We start from the raw sequence: 20761 nt of genomic DNA on the forward strand, positions 1-20761 counted from the left end.
TGCTCTGCATACCTGATATGTCCTTGTGTCAGGTGTTGCCCCATGTTCCTAGGTCTGTACCCTAGGTCCCCAGGTATATACCCCATGTCACCATGTGTGTTCCATGTACTTATGTGTTTTTCCTGCATCCCTAGATCTGTACCCTGTGTCCCCAGGTGTGTTCCCTATGTCACCAGTTATGTGCCCTGTGTCCCAGCTGTGTGCCATGTCCCCTAGGTGTGTGTCCTGTCCACTAGGTCAGAGGTAGGAGAGGGCCAGGGAGGGAGTGGGGGTCACACATGGACATCATGGGCTCAGATACTCTCTGAAGTTACTGGGGAATCTGCTGGTTCTGTACTACCTCCCATTCCCCACAGAGCCACCTGGGGTAGCCAGTAGGGCAAGGGCAGATGGTGGCCTCTCCTCAATGGACAGCAGACTGCCCAATGTTCATTTAGACTATGAGGCTGGGTCTCCAGCACAGTGTGGCCAGGCAGGGTGGGCGCCTGTTGAACTGCCACCTGTGCAGGGGCAGCCACAGCTCATCTCCTAGGCAACAGCCTTAGAGCCTGACAGCCTGTCGTCACAGGTGGCCTGGGAAGACCTGGGGTACAGTAGTGTCATTGGGCTCAAGGACAGTCCAGGCGGGAACCTGCATATTTGGGAACTTGCACATGTGAGAATCTGCACCTGTGGGTATCTTCATGTGGGGACATACACACAGATGTGAACCTGCACATGTGGGAACCTGCATACAGTGTGAAACTACACTCTGGTTTGAACCTGCACACATGGGAACCTGTACACTAGGGAAGTTGCACACAGGTGGAAACCTACAGTGTGAACTTGCAATATGAGATCCTGCGCATGAGTGTGAACCTGCACAAGGGTATGTTCTCTGTGTCACCAGGTATCTGCACACCTGAACTTGTGTGTGAACTTGAATACATGGGAACCTGCACACAGGTGTGAAACTGTACTCAGGTGTGAACTTGCATGCAGGTGTGAACCTACACTACAGTCAGAGCCACACTCTCTGAAGTAAGATGTGCTTGGCTGATTGGATCCATCAGGACCTAGAGTGGCCAAGTGGCCCATCTGGTATCTGTGGCACATGACACAGTGTGCCTGGGCAGCCACCAATGGCCTCTGGGAATGAGTGCTGGACAGACACCCTGCTGGATTCAGCCAGAGCAGCCTTTCCTGCTGCACCAATCCCTGATCTGGACCTCGCCAGGCCCTGCTGAAACCCCAAGTGGTCCCAGAGGCTGGTTCCTCTAGCAGACCAGGATGTCAGCCCAATTCTTGTGACTGTCCCAGGTTTGTTGGGCCACAGGGCTGGGAACTGAGCTGTATGTGGGATTGGGGAGCAGGAGGCAGGGCCAGCTAGGCCAAAGGCCTTCCTGGTGGGAGTAGACCCTCCAGGTGATTTGGGAGTCAGGGGTTGCATCTGGAAGATACAAGTCACAATCTCAACCTGTCCTTGGTGTCTGGGGACTTCCCTGGCAGAGGCCCCAGCCTTGGCTACATGGCTGCAGTCTGGGAGTGCTGCTGGGAACCCCAAAATTGCTAGGTCTGAGCCCCACCAAAGCAGTCCACTCCCCACTAGTACACTATTATGTCCCCAGGACTGGGTTCTGCAGTCACCAGGGGATAAGCAGAGTGACTGCCAGAAAACCCCTACCAGCCTAGGAGCTGAGCATCCCTAAGCATCTAGCCAAGAGCAGGAGACACTAGGCAGTGTCTCAGGCACCCCTTGGGTCACAGAGCTGGGCCAAGGATCCATATCTATGGCCCTAGCTAGGACAGCACTGGTGGCCACTGGGTGGCACAGAAAGATGTGCCAAGATGGGGTGCTGGGTGTGAAGTTGTCCATGGAAGATTCTGGGTACTCTAGAAGGGTCCTCATCCTGACAGAAGATGGGAGGGGTGCAGGGGTAGTGATGGTGGCCTGGGACAGCTGAACTGTGTGGACACAGCACCTGTAAACACACCATGAGGACAGAAATCAGGACCCAATATCATATGTGGTCCAAGGTGGCCACGTTACCCCCAAAGGGCAGATAGTGGGAAAAACCCACATCTGTGAGCAGATGGATGGACACTCAGACACCAAATGCCATGCAAAGAACCCTCAGACAGGAGCTGTGCCATGCTGCAACCAGAGGGAAATAAGCCGGGTAGGGAGGGCACCCTGGAGGAACATGGAGTGACCAAGTTCAGAGACCAGGGCAAAAGGGGAGTAGGGTGGGGGAGGATGGGGGAATGGCCACACGACCTGTGGGTCAAGGCAAGATGGGACCAGTTACAGCAAGTTAGTGACCACAATTAAGATAAATGGAAACCAAGTAAACAGAAACCTGCTGGAGACCTGGCAGCAGCACCACACTGTCCCAGAGAAGGCTTGGTGTAGGAAGGCTCCACATGGACACCAGCTGGACCATGAATTCCAAACCATAGCAGCCTGGGCAGGGATAGCATGCTGGGCAGCCTGATAGCCCAGTCCTCCCAGGAGTACCCCATGGTACCCCACTGCCCCTGAAGGTTGCTCTGGGCCAGAAACATTACCCGCCCTGACCATGGAGCACCTCCAAGAGGGACAGAGGCCCATGTGCTATGCAGAACCCTAGGCTGGGGGTGCCTCACCCTCATGGGCTCAGGGCTGCTGTGAGTCCTGCACAGGAGGTGGAGGTAGTCCCATGGCTGTCAGGTCCATGGAGAAGGGGCTCCTCACCCTCGTGGCACCTGCCCACCCATGCTGCTAAGCTCCGTGGTGTTGGGGTGAAGGTGGGTGCAGAATGCTGGCCTGGGCTCCGGGCTAGTGCTGCTGCATAAAGAGGCCTCCAGGATGTCCTCACCCAGGGTGCCGAGCTTACTGGAAGCCAACACCCACCCTCTGCCTCCCCAACCCAGCAGACACCCTTCCCCAGTTCAGCGGAACTTCAAGAAGGCAAGATGCTTCTTGTAGGGGCAGCAAATGGGGTGTGTGGCAGTGGTGCCAGGACATGGTGGGCCCAGCTCAAGCCTCTCCCAAAGAGGCTGTCAGGGCCACCTCAACCCCTGCCCTGAGGTCACCTTCCATGGCCCATTGGAAGAAGCACAGTGGTCAGCAAAGAGACCTTGTGGGAAGAGAACCAGAAGCAGAGGGAAGGAGGACACATGGAGAAAGGTGACCACAAGCCAAGTCCACCTGGCACACCAGTATCTCACAGGCAATTGGACAGCTTCTCCCCCAGAGACACCAGCAGGAGCATGGCCCCACTTACTGTGGGGTTTGAGCCTCCAGAATCGCAAAAGAATAAGTATGTAGGTGGTTTTTGTCCTTTTTAATAATTTACAAATATTACTTCTTTTCCCCTCCCTTTCCCTTTCTCCCAGCCTGTTGCTGACTTTGTCTGCTTTCTGTTTCTGTGAATTTGCTATCTCTGGTCAACTCTTATGAGTGACATCACACAGGTTTTCCCTTTTTGTGCATGTTTATTTCACTGAGCATGTTTCAAGATCCTTCCATATTACAGCTTATCTCATAATTTCATTCTTTCTTAAAGTCAAATAGTATTCCAATCTGTATATGGACTACATTTTGTTTCACCCATTCATTTGTGGATAGACACTTGGGATTTTTCTAGGTTTGGGCTATTGTGAACAATGGTGCTATAAAAACCATTATAATGTGATTATTATTGTGAATAATGATGCTGTACAATATCTATTTGCAACCCCTTTTTTCACTCTCTTTGGTTATATGTCTTGATGTGGAATTGCCAAGTCATATGGTAATTCTATATTTATGCTTTTGCAGAACTGCCATATTGCTTTCTACAGTTTTTGCACCATTTTACATTCCCACTAACAATGCACTAGAGTTAAAATTTCTCCACATCCTAACACTTGTTATTTTCCAATTTGTTATAATAACCTTCCTCATATGTGTGATGTGGTATCTTATTATAGTTTGGCTTTGTATTTCCATAATGGTCAATGATTTGAACAATTTTCATGTGTTTATTGGCATCTTATCTATCTTCTTTGGAGAAACGTCCAAATTCCCTGCACATTTTATAACTGGGTTATTTTTTCCTTGTTTCATTAAAAAGTTCTTTATATATTCTGGACATTAAGCCCTTATCTAATATACAGTTTTAAACTATTTTCTCCCATCCTATAGGTTGTTTTTTCACTTCCTTGATAATTTTGATCAATGCACATAAGTTTCAAATTTTGATGAAATCAAATTTATCTATTATTTCTTTTGTGGCTTATGCTTTTGGTGTCATATTTAAGAACCCATTGTCAAATTCAGGTCATGAAAAACTGCTTCTATGTTATCTTCTAAGAGCTGTTTAACTTTAGCTCTTATATTTTGGTCCTTGATTCATTTTGAGTAGATTTTTGCATATGCTGTAAGGTAGGGGTTAAATTTCATTCTTCTGCCTGTGACTATCCAGTTTTCCCAATACTGTTGGTTGAAGAGACTGTTTTATCCCCATTTCATGTGCTTAGCACATTTGTCAACAATCAATTTGCCCTAGATGTATGAGTCTATTTATGGATTTTAAATTCTGTTCCACTGGTCTATCTGTTTTTGTGCCTTTACCACACTGTTTTGATTACTGCCACTTTGTAGTTCAATTTGAAGTCAGGAAGTATTAGTCCTCCAACCTCTTCTCCTTTTTCAAAATTGTTTTGGCTGTTCAGGGCCCCTTGAAGTTCCATAAAAATTTGAAGCTCAGGTCTTCCATTCCTGCAAAAGAAAGAAAGAAAGAAAAAAGACTGCTGGAGTTTTGACAGGGATTGCACTCAATGTCTATACTGCTTTTCAAAATAATGACATAATAATGTCAACATTTCCAGTCCATGAACAAGGGCTATCTTGTCATTTGTGTAGTTCCATTAAAATTGCTCTCAGTAGTATTTTGTAGTTTTCACTATTCGTCTTTTTAACTTTCAGTACATTTATTGTACATTTATTATGAAATGTTTTATTATTGTAGATTTTATGGTAAAAAAATCTGCTGTTTCAAGACACGAAGTTTGTGTAATTTGTTATGGCAGTTGTAGGAAAATGATTCAGCAAGATAAGAAGAAAAAGCATCCCACACAGAGGAAAAATATCTAATATACAATAAAAAATAACCAGGTACACTAGGAAAAAATTACTAACAACTAGCAGAAACAATAGGCAATAGAAACAATTCAGTTTCCAATTTTTGAAGCTTGATCAGACACTGGCTTTAAAGTAACTATGTGTATTATGTACAAAGAAATAAAGGAAAAGATAAAAATTTCAAAAAGATCTGATAAGTACAAAAACTTGTATAGCATTTTCAAAATAATTACCAATTTGAAATTATGGAGCCCTTAAAAAATACAACTACAACTCAAATCTCAGTGGATGCATTTAACAGCAGGGCATATTAAACAGAGCTCTAGAGAGAATTAGTGACCTGAAGTTATGTCAAAAGAAAGAAACAAGAAGGGAAAAGGAGTGATAATACAGAAGAGATGGGGAGAGTCTGGGCTCAGGGAGAGGTTCTGATGTACATGCAATTGTAGTCCCAGAGGAGAGAAGGGAGAAAGGATCAAAGGCAATATCTGAAGAATTCTTGCTAATGTTTCTCAAATCTAATTTAGGAAATTAGGTTATGGGTTCAAGAACGACTATGACCCTAAACCTGAAAAGCATTTACTGAAAGTAAAATTGAAAGACAAAATCTTAAGATCATTTAGAGAAAAAAAGTCAAATTGCCTTCAAAGGAAACAACTGTTAGATGACAAATAACTTCTAAAGAAACAGTAGAAATGAGAAGAAAATGGGATGGTTTCATTAAAGTGCTGATAAAAAATAACTGCCAACCCCAAAACCTTATATACAGTGAAGATATCTTCAAATACAGGGGTAAAATGATGACATCAACAGGCCCACAGTAAAAGAAATACTAAAGAGCATTTACTAGGCTGGGGGAAAATACTGCTGCAATATTCAGGCAAGAATAAGGGTTTGGGAATATGTCAATAAATTAGCCCTTGATGACAAAAAACAAAATATTATTTTAGTGAATATTGATTATGGAAAGCAACTGTAATGATAATTTATTATAGAATTTAAAATATAGACAGAGATAAAATACGTGATAGCAGTGATATTTGAGTTGGTTAGAGATAAATGGGTTTAAATGTTCTAAGACCACTGAATTCATGGCAAGGGATTTGAAGTCCTAATTACTATCAAATATTAGATTTCATAAGTCAAGGGCTCATATAATTTCTAGTGTAACCACTAAAATAGCATCCTAAGAGTGTAAAGCTTTCAAGCAAATGGGGCAGATGGATCTGAAATATTAAAAACATCAATCGGATAAAAGGCAGGAAAGAAGGGCAAAAGGAACACAAGCAAGAAGTACAAAATAGAGCACATTAAGATAGATTTAACTGAGACTTCCAGGCCAAGACGGAGACTTAACAATGTGCGCATTTAAGTTCATCCTCCAGAACAACTACTAAGTAACCAGAAACAGTACATAACAGCTCCTGGGGCCACGTCAGTGACTGGACACACAGTGTACTCCAGTCTGGATCAGCTGGACCAGCTGCAAGCCCCCCAGAACTGTGAGTACCCCAAGCCACGGTGGCTGCTGCCCCTCCCCTACAGGCTGCTTCCCAGAGGGGAAAGGAAAGAGACTTTACCAGCAGCAGGGGCTGAGTCCAACCAAATGCGAATGGTGGAATTAATTAACAAATTATGACTACTAAAAATAGGCCCCCAGCTCAGGTGAACCTGGTCAAAGTGGAGGTCACTTATTTTTGTCCCAGCACCAAGGGGTCAGGGCTCACTGAAAAAGAAAAACAAAGGGAAACAGAGGTTTTTGTGGCTGTGTTTCTAAAAAGGCTTGACTGCCTTTGGATACAGCAGCAGGGCTTCCCAGGCTGCAACTTCCCCAGGCATAGGCAGAAACAAACTCGTTTGAGGACTTGTCTGGAGCTTGTGCCTTCCCCAGGGAGGGGTGAAGCCCAATTCAGGTGGGGCCCCCCCCCTCAAGGAATTCAGACAACAGGGCTTGGTAATTTGAAGCCATTAAAACCAGCCTACAACCTCTCTGTCTCCACCACGCCCCCAGTAGGGAGTCTGCCAAAGTTAAAGGTACTACATCATCTTATGCTGGTGGGACCTGTAGGCAGACAAGTACCACATACTGGGCAGGATAAGAAAAACAGAGCCCAGAGACTTCACAGGAAAGTCTTTCAACCTGCTGGGTCTCACCCTCAGGGAAAACCAATTCAGGTGACTCTTTCCTCCTGACAGGAGGCCAATTTGGTCTGGGAAAATCTGGCTAGGGTCTATAACACCTAAGTAGACCCTCCTAAGGGTGAGGGGAAAAGGCACCATCCAAGCAGGGCAAGAAACAAGAATTGAAAAATTCTCCTCTGTTAAACAAAACTTAAGCTAGGCATCCAGATAAAGCTGAACTGAATGTCAAAGAGCAGATAAACAACAAATTCATCCAGCAAGAAAACCCTAGGTAAAAGAAGTGAAAGCAATCTCCAGAATATACTAATTGAGGTAATTAAATGCATAGACACCAGCAAAATATAATAAATCACACTAGGAAAATTGAAGATATGGCCCAGTCAAAGGAACAAACCAACAATTCAAATGACATACAGGAGCTGAAAACAATTAATTCATAGTATATGAACAGACATGGAAAACCTCATCAAAAAACCAAATCAATGAATTGAGAGAGGATATAAAGAAGGCAAGGAATGAACAAAAAGAAGAAATTGAAAGTCTGAAAAAAGAAATCACAGAACTTATGGGAATGAAAGGCATGGTAGAAGAGATGAAAAAACAATGGAAACCCATAATGGTAGATTTCAAGAGACAGAACATAGGATTAGTGAACTGGAGGAAGGAACATCTGAAATCTTGCAAGAAAAAGAAAAATAGGGGAAAAATGGAAAAATATGAGCAGGGACTCAGGGAATTGAAACACAATGTGAAGCACATGAATATATGTGTTGTGGGTGTCCCAGAAGAAGAGAAGAGGAAAGGAGGAGAAAAACTAATGGAGGAAATTATCACTGAAAATTTCTCAACTCTTATGAAAGACTTAAAATTACAGATCCAAGAAGTGCAGCATACCTCAAACAGAATATATCCAAATAGACACACTCCAAGACATTTACTAATCAGAATGTCAGAGGTCAAAGAGAAAGAGAGAATCTTGAAAGCAACAAGAGAAAAGCAATCCATCATGTACAAGGGAAACCCAATAAGACTATGTGTAGATCTCTCATCAGAAACCATGGAGGTGAGAAGACAGTGGGATGATATATTCAAATTATTAAAAGAGAAAAACTGCCAACCAAGAATTCTATATCCAGCAAAATTGTCCTTCAAATGTGAGGGAGAAATTAAAACATTTTCAGACAAAAAATCACTGAGAGAATTTGTGACCAGAGACCAGCTTTGCAAGAAATACTAAAGGGAGGACTAGAGACAGATACGAAAAGACAGAAGAGAGAGGTGTGCAGAAGAGTGTAGAAAGGAAGACTATGAGCAAAGGTAAAAAGAAGGAAAATTAGATATGACATATAAAATCCAGAAGGCAAAATAGTAGAAGAAGGTACTACCCATGCAGTAATAACACTAAATGTGAATGGATTAAACTCCCTAATCAAAACACTGACAGAATGGATTAAAAAACAGGACCCATCTATATGCTGTCTCTACTCAAAGACATGAGGGCAAGGACACAAATGGACATTTGCATACCAATGTTTATAGCAGCAATACTTACAATTACCAAGAGATGGAAACAACCAAAATGTCCATCACCAGATGGGTGGCTAAACAAACTGTGGCATATATGGATGAGTGAATATTATACAGCTGTAAGATAAAATAAAGTTATGAAGTATGTAACAACATGGACAGACATTAAGGACATTATGCTGAGTGTGATTAGCAAAAAAAAAGGACAAATACTGTATGGTCTCACTGATATGAACTGACATTAGTGAATAAACTTAGAATATTTCATTGGTAACAGAGATTACCAGAAGAAATAGGGTAAGATATTGGGTAATTGTAGCTGAAGGGATACATATTGTGCAACAGGACTGAATATAAAAACCCAGAAATGGACAGCGCAATACTACATAACTGTAATAAAATTATGTTAAAACACTGAATGGAGCTGAGCATGAGAATGATAAAGGGTGATAAGCAACTCTCTTGCTGTTTTCAAGATTCTCTCTTTCTCCTTGACCTCTGACATTCTGATTAGTAAATGTCTTGGAGTATGTCTATTTGGATCTATTCTGTTTGGGTTATGCTGCACTTTCTCTTTGACCTCTGACATTCTGATTAGTAAATATCTTGGAGTATGTCTATTTGAATCTATTCTGTTTGGGGTATGCTGCACTTCTGGGATATACAGGATAAATTCCTGTAATTTTTTAAATTAATAAAAAATTTAAATCACAAAGAAAGATAAATGATAAAAATTGAGATGGTATAATCTAGGAATGCCTAGAGTGTATAATGATAGTGACTAAATGTACAAATTTTAAAAATGTTTTTGCATGAGGAAGAACAAAGGAATGTCATTACTGCAGGGTGCTAAAAATAGATAGTAATTAATATTTTCAAATCTCAACTGATGTGTGAGACTAAAGCAAAAAATGGTTATTTGGTAAAAAAAATTATATTTTGACTAATGCATCTCCTAATATATCTTATGTAGGTAGTTGGTTGAACAACATAAGTACATGGAACCTTGGGTAGGAAGTGAGATTTTGTTGGTTTGTCCAGAGTGATGCCCCAGCGAATCCCAGTGTGATTTGATCAGTGAGTGGAAAAGTATTTGCAAAGTCCCCTTTGGGGAATGGTGAGAATGGGGGAAAATTCAACCTCCCTAAGTTGAATTCTTCATATTCTCACAAGCAGTGTGGACAACCAAAGCTATAGGCTGAGTCCCCAGTCTTGGGGCTTGTTCATATTAAACTTAACCCCACAAAGGATAGGTGAAGCCTACTTAAAATTAGGCCTAAGAGTCACCCCCAAGAGAACCTCTTTTGTTGCTCAGATGTGGCCTCTCTCTCCAGCCAACACAACAAGCAAACCCACCACCCTCCCCCTCCCCCTTTCTACATGGGACATGACTCCCAGGGGTGTGGACCTTTCTGGCAATATGGGACAGAAATCCTAGAGTGAGTTGGGACTCATTCTAGGGGAAGGGGAAGAGTGAAATGAGACAAAATAAAGTGTCAATGGCTGAGAGATTCCAAAGAGATTCAAGAGGTTATCCTGGAGGTTATTCTTACACATTATATAGATACCACCTTTTTTTTTTTATTAATTAAAAAAAATTAACTAACACAACATTAGAAATCAATCCATTCTACATATGCAATCAGTAATTCTTAATATCATCACATAGGTGTATGGTCATCATTTCTCAGTACATATGCATCGATTTAGAGAAAGAAATAGCATGACAACAGAAAAAGAAATAAAGTGATAACACAGAGAAAACACAAATAAAAATAAAAAGTACAAAAATATATAAGAGAAAGAAAAAAAAAACAAAAAAAAACTATAGATCAGATGCAGCTTCATTCAGCATTCCAACATAATTACATTACAGTTAGGCAGTATTGTAGATACCACCTTTTTAGTTAAGGTGTAATGGAGAGGTTGGAGGGAACTGCCTGAAAATGTAGAGCTGTGTTTCAGTAGCCATGTTTCTTGATGATGATTATATAATGATATAGTCTTCAGAATGTGACTGTGTGATTGTGAAAACATTGTGTCTGATGCATCTTTTATCTACCTTGTCAACAGATGGTAGAACATATGGAAAAAAGTAAATAATAGGGGGAACAAATGTTAAAATAAATTTAGTTTGAAATGCTAGTGATCAATGAAAGGGAGGGCTAAGGGGTATGGTATGTAAATTTTTTTTTGTTTTCATTATATTTTTCTGTTGTCTTTTTCTGAACTGATGCAAATGTTCTAAGAAATGATCTTGATGATGAATATCCAACTATGTGATGATATTGTGAATTACTGATTATATATGTAGAATAGAATAAGCATATACTAAGAATGTTTGCATTTATTTCTTGTAATTTTTTAAATTAATAAAAAATTTTAAATATATAGATTTAACTCAATTTATCACTAGTTACATTAAACATAAATGAACTGATATTTCAGTTATGTGTCAAACTTTGTCAGTCTGGAAAAAATTAAAAATATTATACAAAGTACAACTCTATGCTATTTATGGGAGTACTTGCAAAATGTAAGGATATAATATAAAAATTTATATCATGCAAACCCTAAAAGAAATCTGTTGTAGCTACATTAATATCAGGCAAAGTAGCCTTTAGGGAAAATGCATTAGTATGACTACAAAGGGATATTTCTTACTAAGAACAGGTGGAACTCACCAAGAAGTTGTAATATTCTAAATTAATATGCACCTAACAATACAGCCTCAAAATGGATAAAGCAAACACTAGCAAAACTAAAAGGAGACACAGAAAGTACACAAATTCGAAGACTTTAGACACGTTAATCTGTAACTGTTTTTTTTTAATGTTGGGGAAGAGGGCAGAGGTGGTGGAGATATAAAGATGCATTGCTTATTTCCTCAGGACCCTCAAGACTGTGAGGAACAGTTGGCTAAATGCTACATTTGCTGGGCAGCAATGAGAGATAAGCTTTGGGGGCTTTTGGAAGAGCTCTTGATGCCCCTCCTGACCCCTCTCCTGGGACTTTGGAGCTTGTCTGTGCCCCCTCTGTGGGTCCCTGGCCCTTTTTTGACTGGAAAATACTGAACTGGTTAAGTTCTCTCTGCAGTGACCCTCCTCCCAGAATTTGCCCTCCAGGCAAAAGTAGCTGAGACAACCAAAGGAGTGTTTTGAGATTTGAGGATTATAAAAAAACCAAGGTGGATAGTCTGGAACAAAAGCTTGCCAGCTTTAGATACACAGGAGAAGGAAGTTTTCTCCTGGGAAACAAACGGCTATATAAATTTACATATGGCTATGTAAATTCCATAAATGGGGAAAGTCCAAAATAAATAAGCAAGAGCTTAGGACAAGGCAGAAACCTGGAGATGGGGGTGGGAAAAACCCTGCACATTACATTTGTCTTGGGCAGACCTTCCCTACTAACGGAAATGAAGTTCAATGTCATGGCCAGGTGCCTGTGTCAACTTGGCCAAGTGGTGGTACCTGTTTGTCTGATTGGGCAAGTGCTGGCCTGTCTGTTGCAATGAGGACATTTCATAGAATTAGATCATGATCAAGTCAGCTGCATCCACAGGTGATCAGCCTGTGGGGAGTGTCTTGTGCAATGAGTGATGCTCAATCTAATCACTGAAAGCCTTTGAAGGAGAATTCAGAATCTCTTCCTGCTTTGGCTGATGAACCTCTCCTGTGGAGTTTGTCCAGACCCTCCATCGGAGTCATTGGTTTCACAGCCTGCCCTGTGGATTTTGGACTCTACATTCCTGTGGTCTTGTGAGCCACTTTTATACATTTTATATTTGTGAGTGTTCCTGTTGATTTTGTTTCTCTAGAGAACCCTAACTAATACATTTTGGTACTAGGAGTGGTTCTTAAGAAACAGAATCTTAAAACTGGGGTTCTAAGAATGGTTTTATATTCTGACTGGACTCAAAGGCACTAAGGACTTTGATTCCCATAATCAGAATGACACTTCCAATCCATGGAGTGAGTTGGCAGAAGAAATAGTCAAAATGTCACCATTCAATTCTCCTAATGTTTTGCTTGTATGAAGCCAGTCTCTGGGGGATAATGTTTTTGACACCTTTATGGAGTTTTGTGGAAATAAGAAGTATAGAGATGTTAGATGGTTCTTGTTAGATACTCTGGATACATTAAGGAGTGAAAGGGATGGGCTTAAGGCTTCAAACGAGAAGCTTAAGCACAGTCTGACAGATGTAGAAGTTTCTATGAGTATCCTGAAGGAAAATCTTATTTCCTGTAGCTTTAGACTTAAGAGCTCTGAAAATTAGACTCAGAATCTTATTGTTAGAGAAGCAGCATTATCACATAGATCTCAATGTTGCATACTGTCTGCCATTAAAGTGAGGACATTCATTGGAAAGGAGTGGGACCCTGAAAATGAGATGGTGACACATGGATTGAAAATGATGTCGGGTCAAGGCTGAAAACTAGGTCATTCTGAGTCTTGTCTAGATAGCCCTGTAATAGTCTGCTCTGAGGACCTAGCCACCCGACCTCCAACCTGTCTTGAGGAGTTGGCCACCCAACCTCCTCCTAAAGGGATTAGCCCTAGAGTGATTAATCCTGTTTTACCACACAAAACTGCAAATGAATGCCCTGAAGCAAATGTCTTGGAAGATATTTCTAATTCTTTTTATGACCCCCCCCACCACCCATTCCTTCCAGACCTATAACTAGACTAAAGTCCCAACAGGCCCCTAAAGGTGAGGTGCAAAGTATCACACATGAGGAGGTATGTTGTACTCCAAAAGAACTGTGTGAGGTTTTGCTGTTTGTATGGATGCAAATCAGGGGAATGTGTGTGGCAATGGATTTTAAGGGTGTGGGAAAATGGTGGGAGGAATATAAGGCTGGATCAGGCTGAATTTATTGATATGTGCTCCCTAAGCAGAGATTCTACATTCAATGTTATAGCCTGAGGGTTTAGAAAAGGTATTAACAGTTTGTTTGGATGATTGGTTGAAACATGGATGAAAAGGTAGCTAACATTACCTGAGACTGAAATGCCAGAACTGCCCTGGTATAATGTAGGTGAGGGGATCCAGAGACTTAAGAGAGATTGGAATGTCAGAGTGGGTTTATCATGCAAAGCCTGCTCTTACACCCCAGGAATGTTCAGAGGATGTACCTTTTACCAGAACAGTGACAAATTTGTGAGACAAGCACCATCATCCCTGAAGAGCTCTGTAGTTGCATTTCTCTGTAGGACAGATATTACTGTAGGAACTGCTGTCACTGAGCTGGAATCCTGAAACACAATTGAGATGATGGGATCCTGAGCTGGCAGAAGCTAGGTGGCAGCACTTAATTACCAAAGACAGGGTAGACATGGCTATTATAATAGACAGCAAACCCAAAGCAGGAGTCAAAATTATATGACTTACAGAGATTTGTGGCATTGGCTAATAAATCATGGGGTACCTAGAAATACAATAGAAGGGCAGTCTACTAAATTCTTGTTTGAGCTGTATAAACAAAAGAGTTCTAGGTCCAGTGAACAGAAGTCCAACCTGAATTACAAAAACACAGCGTCACGGCCCCTTAATCAATTTCCAGACTTGAAACAGTTTACAGACCCAGAGCCCCTTGAGTGATGGGGAGGCCATGTCCCTTTGTGGGAGAACTCTGTTATACTGCCACAAATTTATACTGTTAATCTTCCTCCAAGCCTTTCCCCAAGGAGACTGATGGCCTTTTACCAGGGTAACTATGCATTGGGGAAAAGTAAATGATCAGCTATTTTGGGGACTACAAGACACTGGTTCAGAAGTGACATTAATTCCAGGGGACCCAAAACATCACTCCGGACCACCAGTCAGAGTGAGGGCTTATGAAGGCCAGGTGATCAATGGAGTTTTAGGTCAGGTTCATCTCACAGTGGGTCCAATGGGCCCCTGGAATCATTCTGTAGTTATTCCCCCAGTTCCAGAATGTATAATTGGTATAGACATACTGAGCAACCAGCAGAATCCCCACATTGGCACTCTAACTCATGTAGTGAGGGCTATTATGGTGGGAAAGGCCAAGTGGAAGCCACTAGAACTACCCTTACTGAGCAAAATAGTAAATCAGAAGCATTACCAGATTCCTGGAGAGATTGCAGAGATTACTGCCACTTTTAAGGACTTGAAGGATGCAGGAGGGGATGATTCCGATCACATCACCATTCAACTCTCCTATTTGGCATGTGTGAAAGCAGATGGGTCTTGGAGGATGACAGTGGATTATCATAACTTCAACCAGGTGATGACTGAAATTGCAGCTGCTGTTCTAGATGTGGTATTATTGCTTGAACAAGTCAATACATCTCCTGGTACCTGGTATGCAGTTATTGATCTGGAAAAGGCTTTTTTCACAATAGCTATTAGTAAGGACCAGAAGAAACAGTTTGCTTTCAGCTGGCAAGGTCAGCAATATACTTTCACTGTCCTACCTCAGGGGTATATCAACTCTCCAGCCGTATGTCATAATCTTGTCCACAGGGACCTTGATCATTCCTCCCTCCCACAAGACATCACACTGGTCCATTATATTGATCATATCATGTTGATTGGATCTAGTGAGCAAAAAGTAGCAACTACTCTAGACTTACTGGTAAAGCATTTGTGTGTCAGAGGATGGGAGATAAATTCAACAAAAATATAGGGGCCTTCCACCTCAGTGAAATTTCTAGGTACCCAGTGGTGTGGGACATGTTGAAATATCCCTCCTAAGGTGGAGGATAATTGCTGCATATGGTCCTTCATACCACCAAAAAAGAGGCACAACACCTAGTTGGTCTCTTTGGATTTTGGCAAAAACATATTCCTCATTTGGGTGTGCTACTCCAGCCCATTTATCTAGTGACCAGAAAAGCTGGTAATTATGAGTGAAGACCTGAACAAGAAGAGGCTTTGTACAAGCTGCTCTGCCACTTGATCATATGATCTAGCAGATCAAATGGTGCTAGAAGTATCGGTGGCAAATAGAGATGCTATCTGGAGCCTTTGGCAGGCCCCTATAGGAGAGTCACAAGGCAGACCCTTAGGATTTTGGAGCAAAGCCTTACCATCTGCTGCAGATAACTACTCTCATTTTGAGAAATAGATTTTGGCCTGCTACTGGGCCTTAGTAGAGACTGAATGCTTAACCATGGGACACCTAGTTACCATGAGAACTGAATTGCCTATCATGAGCTAGATGTTGTCTGACCCACCAAGCCATAAAGTTGGGCATGTACAGCAGCACTCTATTGTGAAATGGAAATGGTATACATGAGATAGGGCCAGAGTAGGTCCTGAAGGCACAAATAAGTTACATAAAGAAGTGGGCCCAATACCCATGGTCTCTACTCCTGCCACATTACCTTCTTTTTCCCAGACCACAGCTATGACCTCTTGGTGAGTTTCTTACAGTGAATTGACTGAGGAAGAGAAACCTTGGGCCTGGTTTACTGATTGTTCTAATTTGCTAGTTGCCGGAATGCAACACACCAGAGATGGATTGGCTTTTAATAAAAGGGGATTTATTTTGTTGGTTCTTCAGAGGAAAGGCAGCTAACTTTCCACTGAGGTTCTTTCTTACGTGGAAGGCACAGGATGGTCTCTGCTGGTCTTCTCTCCTGGTCCCTGGGTTCCAACAACTTTCCCAGGGGTGACTTCTTTCTGCATCTCCAAAGGCCTGGGCTGAGCTGCTAGTGCTGAGATGAGGAATGCTGAGCTGCTTAGGCTGTGCTACATTGCATTCTCTCATTTAGGCACCAGCCAATTAAGTCAAACATCACTCATTGCACCAGACATGCCTCCTAGCTGACTGCAGATGTAATTAGCAACAGATGAGGTTCACGTACCATTGGCTTATGTCCACAGCAACAAGACTAGGTATGCTCACCTGGCCAAGTTGACAACTGAATCTAACTAACACACAGATGGTTCAGCATGATATGCAGGACAGCTGCAGCACTCCAACCCCTTTCTGGGATGTCCTTGTAGGAGAGTGGTGAGGGAAAATCCTCCCAGTGGGCAGAAATTTGAGCAGTGCACCTGGTTGTTCATTTTGCTTGGAAGGAGAACTGGCCAGAGGTGTGTTTGTATACTGACTCATGGGCTGTTGCTAATGATTTGGCCAGATGGTCAGGGACTTGGAAAGACTGTAAACAGAAAATTGGAGACAAAGAGGTCTGTGGGAGAAATATGTGGATAGAACTTCTGAGTGGGCTATAAGCATGAAGATATTTGTGTCCCATGTGAATGCACACCAGAGGGTGACTTCAGCAGAGGAAGGTTTTAAAAAATCAAGTAGATAAGATGACTCATTCTGTGGATATCAGTCAGCTTTTTCCCCAGCAACTCTTGTCATTGCCAAATGGGCTCATGAACAAAGTTGTCATGGTGGCAGAGATGGAGTTTATGCATGGGCTCTGCAACATGGGCTTCCACTTACCAAGACTGACTTGGCTACAGCCACTGCTGAGTGCCCAATCTGCCAGCAGCAGAGACATACACTCAGCCCCCAATATGGCACCATTCCCCAGAGTGACCAGCCAGCTACATGGTGGCAGGTTGATTACATTGGACCACTCCCTTCATGGAAGGGGTAGTGATTTGTTCTAACTGGAATAGACACATACTCTGGATATGGGTTTGCTTTCCCTGCATGCAATGTTTCTCCCAATACTACCATCTGTGTGCTTATAGAATGCTTTACCTATCATCATGGTATTCCACATAGCATTGTTTTGGATCAAGGAACACATTTCACAGCAAATGAAGTGTGGGAATGGGAACATGCTCATGGAATACTCTGGTCTTACCATGTTCCCCATCATCCAAAAGCAGCTGGATTGATAGAATGGTGGAATGGCCTTCTGAAAACTCAATTATGGTGCCAACTAGGTAGCAATACCTTAAAAGGCTGGGGTTATGTTCTCCAGGAAGCTGTATATGCTCTGGATCAGTGTCCCCTGTATGGTGCTGTTCCTCCCATAGCCGGGATCCAGGGGTCCAGGAACCAAAGGGTGGAAATGGGAGTGGCACCAGTCACTATTACCCCCAGTGATCCACTGGGAAAATTTTTGCTTCCTCCCCCTGCAACCCTGAGCTCTGCTGGTCTATAGGTTTTAGTTCCAAAATGGGGAGTGCTTCCACCAGGAGCAACAACAATGATTCCATTGAACTGGAATCTAAGTCTGCCACTTTGGGCTCCTCATGCACCTTGATCAACAAGCCAAGAAGGGGATTGCATTATTATCTGGGATGATTAACCTTGACTATCAGGGGGAAATAGGACTGCAAGTACACAATGGAGGTAAAGAAGAGTCTTTTTGGAATATAGGAGATTCCCTAGGGAGTCTTTTAGTACTCCCTTGCCCTGTGATTAAAATCAATGGAAAACTGCAACAACACAATCCAGACAGGACTACCAATGGGTCTGAAACTTCAGGAATGAAGGTTTGGGTCTCCCCACCAGGCAAAGAACCATGGCCAACTGAAGTGCTTGCTGAGAGTAAAGGGAACATGGAATGGGTAGTGGAAGAAGGTAGTGATAAATATTAACTATGACCACATGGTGAGTTACAGAAATGAGGACTGTGATGCTGTTTGGTTCCTGTTATACTATTTAAGTTGTAAGATATCAAGTTTAAGAATGAATGTTACCCAAGGACTTGTACCCTATTCTGGAGAGAGTTAATGTGTTTCCAGTTATATATAGGACAGTTGAGTATTGTTAGGTGAAAGAGAAAAGTATGTTTTAATGTTTTTTATTTAGAAATTAGGTATGGTTTAAGGTGATATATATAGCCACCAAGTTGACAAGGGTTGGACTGTCATGGTCTGGTTCATGTGTCAACTTGGTCAAGTGGTGGTACCTGTTTGTCTGGCTGGGCAAGTGCTGGCCTGTCTGTTGCAATGAGGACATTTCATAGAATTAGATCATGAGCACGTCAGCTGCATCCACAGCTGATTCCATTTATAATCAGCCAGGGGAAGTGTCTTCTGCAATGAGTGGTCAATCTAATCACTGGAAGGCTTTTAAGGAGGATTCAGAAGAGACAGGCTCTCTCCCTGCTTTGGCTGATGAGTCTCTCCTGTGGAGTTTGTCCAGACCCTCCATGGGAATTATCAGCTTCACAGCCAGCCATGCAGATTTTGGAATCTGCATTCCCACAGTTATATGAGCCACTTTTATACATTTTATATTTGTGAGTGTTCCCTGTTGATTTTATTTCTCTAGAGAACCCTAACTAATACAGTCAAGAATCTGTTTTATCACCTTTTGTCACAAAACCACAACCATGGAAACAAATCCTAGCATTAATCTTTTAAAATGTAAGAGTGGACAGTGTGCAATAAGATTGCAAGACAAATAAACATGAAATAATGACCCACACAAGGGAAGAAATAAAAATATAGAAAATATCAATGAAGAAGGTGAGACTGTGACCACATAAAACACATCTTTATACAAATGATCTTGAAAACATTCAAAGCAATGAAAGAAAGTACAGAAAAAGAACTGCAAGATATCAGGAAAACAATGAATGGAAAATATAAGAGTCTAAGTAAAGAGATAGAAAATTTAAAAGGGAACCAAAGAGAACTATTGGAGTTAAGGATCACAATAACTGAAATGAAAAATACTGAGGAGGGTTTTAACAGCAGAATCACACTGGAAGAAGAAAGAATCAGTGACTTTGCAGACAAGACACTTGAAAAGAGTCAGGCTGAGGAATCAGAAAGAAAAAAAGTAGTATTTTAAGCAAAAATAACCTAAGACAGCTATGGGTTACCATCAAATGCATCAATATACATGTCATGGGAGTCCCAGAAGGAGAAGAAAGAGAGAAAGGGGAAGATAATGACAAGAAATAGTGACAGAGAACTTTCCAAACTTAGCAATAATGTGGATATGCACATCCAAGAAACTTAGAGAACACTAAACAGAATACGCATGGAGAAAAACACACCACATCATATATTGATCATAATATCAAATGCAAAGCATGAGGAGAGAGTTCTGAAAGCTGCAAGAGAAAAGCAACATGCTACATATGTTACAAATAAAATTGAGTGCTGATTTCTCACTAGCAAACATGGAAGCAGGAAGGCAGTGGGGTAAAACAAAAGGCTGAAAGAAAACAACTGCCAGATAAGAATTTTATATGCAGCAAGACACTCTTTCAATAGTGAGGGAGAGAGTAAGGCATTCCTAAATGAACAAAAGTTGAGAGATTTTATCACCAATAGACCTGCATTTTAGCAATGCTAAAGGGAGTTCTTCAAACTGAAAGGAAACGATACTAGACAGTAATACAAAGTAGCATAAAGAAATAGAGATCTGCAGTAAATGCACTTGGGTAATTAGAAATTCTAGTGCTGTTGTACTAGTTTGACATGTAACTCCACTTCTTCCTATTGGTGCTAAAATGCAAATGCATAAAAAGTAATAATGAATCTAGGTTTTTGAGCATTCAATGTACAAAGATGTAAGTGGTAACAAGTACTAAAAAATCGTGGGGGAACAGAAGGGTATAAGAAAAATATATGTGCTAGTGTCTAGATTTAATGTTCAATAAGCAGCACACTTCAATATGCAACTGAAGTTAAGTTGGTATCAAATAGGATCGTTATATATTTAGGATGTTATATTCTAATGCTATACTAAGCAGAAGGAAAACAGATAAAAATATATCCATATAGAAATGAGAAAGCAGTCAATATGGTACAACCCAAGGGAGCAAATAAATGTAAAAGTGGATTTTAACAGAAGTGAGCAACAAAAAAGACCTAAGTATTACAAAGTCTAGATAGCAAAATGGCAGAAGAAAGACCTGTGTTGTCAGTAATGACTTTAAATGTAAATGGATTAAACTCATCAGTCAAAAGACACAGATTGGCAGAATGGATACAAAAGCTTGACCCAACTATATGCTGTTACAAGAGACTCACCTTATAGTTAAGATTCAAGTAGGTTAATAGTGCAAGGATGGAAAAACATATACCCTGCAAATAGCAGC

The 20761-nt window shown here is 41.6% G+C and overlaps 1 long non-coding RNA gene across 1 annotated transcript in view; it reads right to left on the reverse strand.

The window, feature by feature from the left end:
* Nucleotides 1-3304: 3304 nt before the first annotated feature.
* The window catches only part of LOC143672791 (uncharacterized), a 44360-nt gene continuing 26903 nt past the window's right edge, over nucleotides 3305-20761 (reverse strand). Inside the window, exons 2-5 of the long non-coding RNA XR_013170041.1 lie at nucleotides 14848-15112; nucleotides 13895-14014; nucleotides 8781-8872; nucleotides 3305-4723 (exon numbers count right to left, since the gene is read on the reverse strand). This is a non-coding gene — a long non-coding RNA (uncharacterized LOC143672791). The remainder of the gene's footprint in view (nucleotides 4724-8780; nucleotides 8873-13894; nucleotides 14015-14847; nucleotides 15113-20761) is intronic.

The sequence above is a fragment of the Tamandua tetradactyla genome (genome assembly GCF_023851605.1).
Source record: "Tamandua tetradactyla isolate mTamTet1 chromosome 15 unlocalized genomic scaffold, mTamTet1.pri SUPER_15_unloc_3, whole genome shotgun sequence".
Classification (NCBI taxonomy): Eukaryota; Metazoa; Chordata; class Mammalia; order Pilosa; family Myrmecophagidae; genus Tamandua; species Tamandua tetradactyla.